The sequence below is a fragment of the Hoplias malabaricus genome, chromosome Y (genome assembly GCF_029633855.1).
Source record: "Hoplias malabaricus isolate fHopMal1 chromosome Y, fHopMal1.hap1, whole genome shotgun sequence".
In the NCBI taxonomy this organism is placed as follows: domain Eukaryota; kingdom Metazoa; phylum Chordata; class Actinopteri; order Characiformes; family Erythrinidae; genus Hoplias; species Hoplias malabaricus.
Window position 1 is genome coordinate 33,990,331 of NC_089820.1, and position 6,406 is coordinate 33,996,736.

The following is a 6,406-nucleotide window of genomic DNA, read 5'->3' on the forward strand; positions in this document are numbered from 1 at the left end:
GGGCAGCTGGTCTGAAGCGTGGAGGAGAATCTCGACAGTCATCCATCAGTGTCCAGACAGACAGGTGGGCAGTCGTTTACTCGGAAAGATGTAAAGGGATGGAATTAGTTTTGAACTGTTTTGTGTTTGTAAAGTAGAAAATATGAAAATTTCCAGAGTGTGGCTAATGACTCCGGCAGATCTGACTATGACAGCATTAACTAAAAGGAGAGAACCAGGAGGACACACAGACACGGGAGCATCCTGAAACACTGGCATCCCTCCGCTCCACCGTCAACAAACCTGAGTGATCGCGAGAAGTGGCGGGACGACAGCACCAGCGTCTCAGTATACTATAATTCCCTGTGTCCATGGACCCCCCGGATCTGCCGCCTTTATCTATGGGGGAGCATTAGCTATCAAATGATAAACTAAACAAATGAGTTTTTAGCCTACATTTGAAGATTGCGACTGTGTCTGAGTCCCGAACATTTTCTGGAAGATCATTCCAGAGTTGGGGGGCTTTATAAGAAAAGGCTCTTCCCCCAGCTGAGGCCTTCTGAATTCTGGGAACATTTAAAAATCCAGTATTCTGTGATCTGAGTGAACGTGGGGGCTCATAATAGGAAATTGTATCTTGAAGATATTCAGGAGCAAGCCCATGTAGAGCTTTATATGTTAATAACAAAATTTTGTAGTCAATGCGGAATTTAACAGGCAGCCAATGAAGTGATGATAAAACTGGGCTGATATGTTCAAATTTTCTAGTTTTAGTGAGGACCCTAGCTGCAGCATTTTGAACTAGTTGAAGTTTTCTTAAATTGCTGCTGGTGCATCCTGACAGTAATGCGTTACAGTAGTCAAGCCTTGAAGTAATAAAGGCATGTACTAATGTTTCTGCGTCCTGGAGGGATAAGGCATTTCTAATCTTAGCAATATTGCGAAGATGTAAAAAAGCTGTCCTAGTGATACTACCTATGTGTTGATCAAATGATAAATCCGGGTCAATTATGACACCAAGATTTTTTGCTGCTGAACCAGGTTTAACTGGAAAGTTAGCTAGATTTAAAATTAAGTCTGATAATTTATTTCTTGTCACTTTTGGACCCAAAAGCAGGACCTCTGTTTTGTTGCTGTTTAGAAGGAGGAAATTACGCAACATCCAGCCTTTCACGTCTTTTACACAGTCCTCTATTTTCTTTAATCTGTGTTTGTCATCGGGCTTGGCTGAAATATACAATTGTGTGTCGTCTGCGTAACAGTGAAAGTTAATGTCATGGTTTCTTATAACTGTGCCTAGCGGTAACATGTATAATGTAAATAATAATGGTCCTAAAATAGAGCCTTGTGGAATTCCAAATCTTACTTTAGAATAATTTGAATTTAGATTGTTTACTTTTACGAATTGATAACGTTCCGTTAAGTAAGATTTAAACCATAATAGGGCTGTCCCTGTGATTCCAACCATGTTTTCTAACCTTTCTATGAGAATATTGTGGTCTATTGTATCGAAGGCTGCGCTTAGGTCAAGAAGCACCAACAGGGATACGTGGCCTTGATCAGAGGCAAGAAGAAGATCATTTGTTATCTTGACTAGAGCTGTCTCTGTACTATGATGTTGCCTGAATCCAGATTGGAATTTTTCATATATATGATTCTTATGTAGATATGAACTAAGTTGTTGGGCCACAGCTTTTTCTAAGATCTTAGACAGAAATGGCAAATTAGAAATAGGCCTGTAATTAGACAGTGTACTAGCATCAAGATTTGGTTTCTTGATCATAGGTTTAATAACTGCTAGTTTAAAAGCTTTGGGTACATGGCCCAGACTAAGGGATGAGTTTACTATAGTTAAAAGAGGATCAATAATAGCTGGTAGTACTTCTTTGAGCAACTTTGTGGGAATTGCATCAAGTGTGCAAGTTGTACAGTTTGCGGAGGTGATAATCTTCTCTAGTTCTAATTGTGGGAGTGGGCAAAAGGTTTCAAGTCTTTCTTTTACAGTTATATTATGTTTTATTTCATTCACATCAGGTGGCAGCCAGGATGGATTTGATCCTGTGGCTAGAGTTTGTTGTCTAGTATTCTCAATTTTATTATTAAAAAAGTCCATAAAATCTTTACTGGTGAGAGTTGCTGGAATTAGTTGTTCAGAACCTGCTTGATTTTTTGTAATTCTAGAAAACACACTAAACAGTGCTCTCGGATTATTTTTATTATGGGAGATCAGCGAGGCCAGATATGCTGAGCGAGCTTTAGTGAGGGCATTTCTATACTCTATAAGGCTGTCCTTCCAGGCAGAATGGAACACTTCAAGCTTGGTTGATCGCCATTTCCGCTCTAGTTTTCGTAATGTTTGTTTTAAAGTACGGGTCTTATCGTTATACCATGGTGCGAGCTTTTTCTGTCTTATACTTTTATGTTTAAGTGGTGCTACCTTTTCTAAAGTAGATCGACAGGTATTTTCTAGGTAATCAGTTAGTACATCTAGGTCCATTGGGTCTGATGGAGTTGGAACTGGGGTCGATAGTTCTGGTAGGTTTTCTATAAATTGTAGGGCGGTAGATGGTTTTATTATACGCCTTGTAGAATAGCGAGGGTTCTTACATATATTATGGATAAAACGTAGCTCATATGAAATTAAGTAATGATCGGAGATTGCTGAGGATTGCGGTAAGATATTAATTTTGTCAATTTTGTGAAATGATGGCAGAAGCAGAAGAAGTTGTCTTTAAACAGCTTAAAGAGAATCTTTCCATCTGGAGGAGTGAATATCAGCGATTTATTAAGATTATGATTACTGCTCAAGGACAAGGACAGCCACAAGTCATCAGGATGACACATGAATCACTTTACAATGAGAAGATGGATTCAAAATCTTTGAAAGAGGAAATGCTGCGATGTGTTCCAAAATGTTTATGGTCACAACATAGCACTGACAATGGATTTGTGAAGTCAGCTCAACCAGTGAAAGTTGAACTCCGACCAGGAACAAAACCTCTGTGGAAGCCTCAGTATCCTTTGAATGAAGAAGCAATCAAAGGGATCGAACCACAAATTGAAGGTCTTGTAAAGGCAGATGTTCTGAAGATAACACAGAATCCGCAGAGTAATACACCTTTGTTGCCTGTGAAGAAGCCAGATAACTCTTATCGTTTAGTACATGATTTGAGAGCAGTAAATGAAGTAGTAGCAGACTTTCCAGCAGAAGTGCCAGATCCACATGTTTTGTTAGCCCAAATTCCTCCGGATGCAAAGTATTTCACAGTATTAGATTTATGTGGTGCATTTTTTAGTGTTCCACTAAGTGTAGAAAGTCAGGGTTTATTTGGGTTTACTTACAAGGGACAATTTTATGAGTAGAAGAGATTACCACAGGGATATAAACATAGTCTTCACATTTTCAATAAAGTATTGAAAGATGATTTAGTTGGGGTAGATCAGAAGTTAAAAAGTACTGTCATTCAATACATGAATGATATTCTTCTCTGTGCACCAGATGAGGAAACATGTCATAAGGATTCAATTACTTTGTTACAGATGCTGGCAGAGAAAGGGCACAAAGTCTCTCAGAAAAAATTGCAGTATTGTCAGGAAAGGGTAGTTTATTTAGGGCAGACCATAACACAAGGACACAGATGTATTTCTGATAAGCAGTTAGAAGCTATTTGCAAAGCTCCCAAACCCAGAATAGTTAGAGAAATGATGACATTTTTGGGTATTGCAGGGTATTCCTCAGCATGGGTAGAGGACTATGCTAGTTTAACAAGACCTTTGAGAGCTATGATTAAAGATACAGGGAGTGCTCAGCTTTATTGTAATCTTTCCTGGACACAGGATGGCCTTTTAGCATTTGTTACAAGAGGTTACAAGAGGCTCCAGCATTAGCTCTGCCAGATTATTCTAAGAATTTTTTGTTATACGTGTCCACTTCTACTGGAGGAAAATATGCATGTGCAGTTCTTTGTCAGCCATCAGGTACGGGAACCAATCCACAACCAATTGCTTATTATTCAACTGCTTTTTCAGAAGTGGAATTGGGGTTACCAAGTTGCTACAGAGCAATGGTGGGAGTGTACTTAATGTATGAGAAAGCATCATCTGTCACTATGGGTTATCCAGTGACAATTCTTACACATCATAGTCTTAGAAATTTTCTAAATTTTGGTAAATATACTCTAACTATGCCTAGAATTACCTAGAATTAGAGATTATCATAGGCTCTTAGAACAAGAAGATGTCACCCTAGTGAGGTGTATAACAGTAAATCCAGCTGAGAACTTGCCAACTCCAAAGGATGGTGAACCACATGACTGTGTACAAGACGCAGAGAGGTATTCGAGACTTAGATCTGATTTGCAAGCTATTCCGTTGCGTGAGGCTGAACTGGAGTATTCGACTGATGGGTCCTGTTATCGTGTAGGACATAAATTGAGGGCTGGCTATGCAATAGTAAGAGCACAGGGGACAGAATTTGCTGTTGAAAAGGCTGAAGTAATTCCACAGCCTTCATCTGCACAACTTGCTGAACTTGTGGGGTTAACAGAAGCATGTTTGTTGGCTGAAGGTAAGCGAGTGAACATATACATAGATTCGGCGTATGCCCATAATGTGTGTCATTTGTTTGGATCAGTGTGGAAAAACAGGGGGTTTAAGAAAACTGTCACCAATACAGCATCATGCTCAAATAATGAAACTGTTGCATGCTATGATGAAACCTAAAGAAATAGCAATAGCTAAATGTGCAGCTCATATAATGGATGCATCAAGGGTTTCACAAGGGAATAGAGCAGTTGATGGAGCTGCCAAAGCCATTACAGGAGCTGACAAACTCTGGGAAGTGTTTTTGGTAAGTCATGAAGTGGACTTCGAAGAGAAGGTGACACTTAATGATGTACTTTTAATGCAGGAAGCTGTTCCTGAAATAGATAAACAATTGTGGTTAGATCGAGGTGCCAGCAGGGATTCTACTGGTCTCTGGAGAAACCATGAGGGGCTGATAGTAGCACCCCCAGACTTGTTAGGTCTGATGATTCAAGAGGCACATGGGTTAGCCCATGTGGCTAGGGGAGAAGTTAGGAGGAAGATTACAAAGGAGTATGGTTTTTGGGCACCATATTTGCTTGAACAGATTGATTACGTAATTGGCAGATGTATAATTTGTTTGAAAAACAATGTTCGCAGGGGGTTGATGGTTCTGCCTGGTTACATTCCAACACCAAGGGGTCCTATGCGTGAGTTAGTTGTGGACTTTGTTGACATGATAAAACCAGTTGAAGGTAAGAGGTATATGCTGGTTGTTGTGGACAGGTTTTCACGATGGCCTGAGGCATGTCCAACTAAGCGTAAGGATGCTCAGTCGGTTGCCAAGTTTTTGTGCAGAGAAGTCATAAGCAGGTGGGGACTTCCAGATCGAATATCCTCAGATAATGGGAAAGAGTTTGTGGATAAAACGGTGAAATTAATTTTGCAAAAATTGGGAATTAAACAGCGTCTGGGAGCTGTGTACCATCCGCAAAGTCAAGGGATTTGTGAAAAAATGAATGGTGTCTTGAAAAATCGGATTGTTAAAATCTGTCAGCACACGGGGTTAAATTGGATAGCAGCACTTCCTTTAGCATTAATGGTTTGTCGCTCAAGTGAGCTGCGTGATTTACACATGACTCCTCATGAGTTGATGACAGGCAAACGAATGCCAACGCCATGTTTGCGTACAAGTGGGAAAGGTCCAAGTTTAGCTCTTTTAGAAGATGATATGAGAGCATATGTTTCATACTTAGCTAATTTACATAAAAGAATATCCATATACGTTTCAGAAAAGCAAAGAAAAGAGGAGGAGCAGGAGAGGCTGGATGAGCAAAGGAAGAATACAGTGCAGCCTGGAGACAAGGTGTTTGTAAAGGTATTTAGAAGAAAATGGTATAACGAACGCAGAGAAGGACCTTTTGAAGTTGTTCGCAGTACTGGAACGGCAGTTCAAGTCAAGGGGTCTCCAACGTGGTATCATTTATCTTACTGTGTTAAAGCACCAAGTGAAGAGGAGCCTTTCTCAAAGGGAGGAGAGGTTGCAGGTTCAGGAGAACCAAAAGAACATGGGGGAGAACAGGTTGAAAATAACATGCAAGAAACAAATCAGAGTAGATCTCCTGAAGAGGAGATTGACCTTGGTTTGGATGATGCTGATGACTCTGTGTATATTTCTGACGATGCCAGACATGACACAGCAGATTGTAAACAAGACAAAAAGTTTGGAGAAATTGAATTTCAATATGTCCCAGAAACAGCAGGTCCCATTCCAGAAAGCAGTAATTCCATTTCAAAACAGTTCAGAGACTTGGATCAAGAAAAGAGTCCAAGACCAGTTCGGAAAAAGGTTAGACCTAAACGGTATGAGAACTAAAGAGAATGAAACTTTAAAGAATTTTAC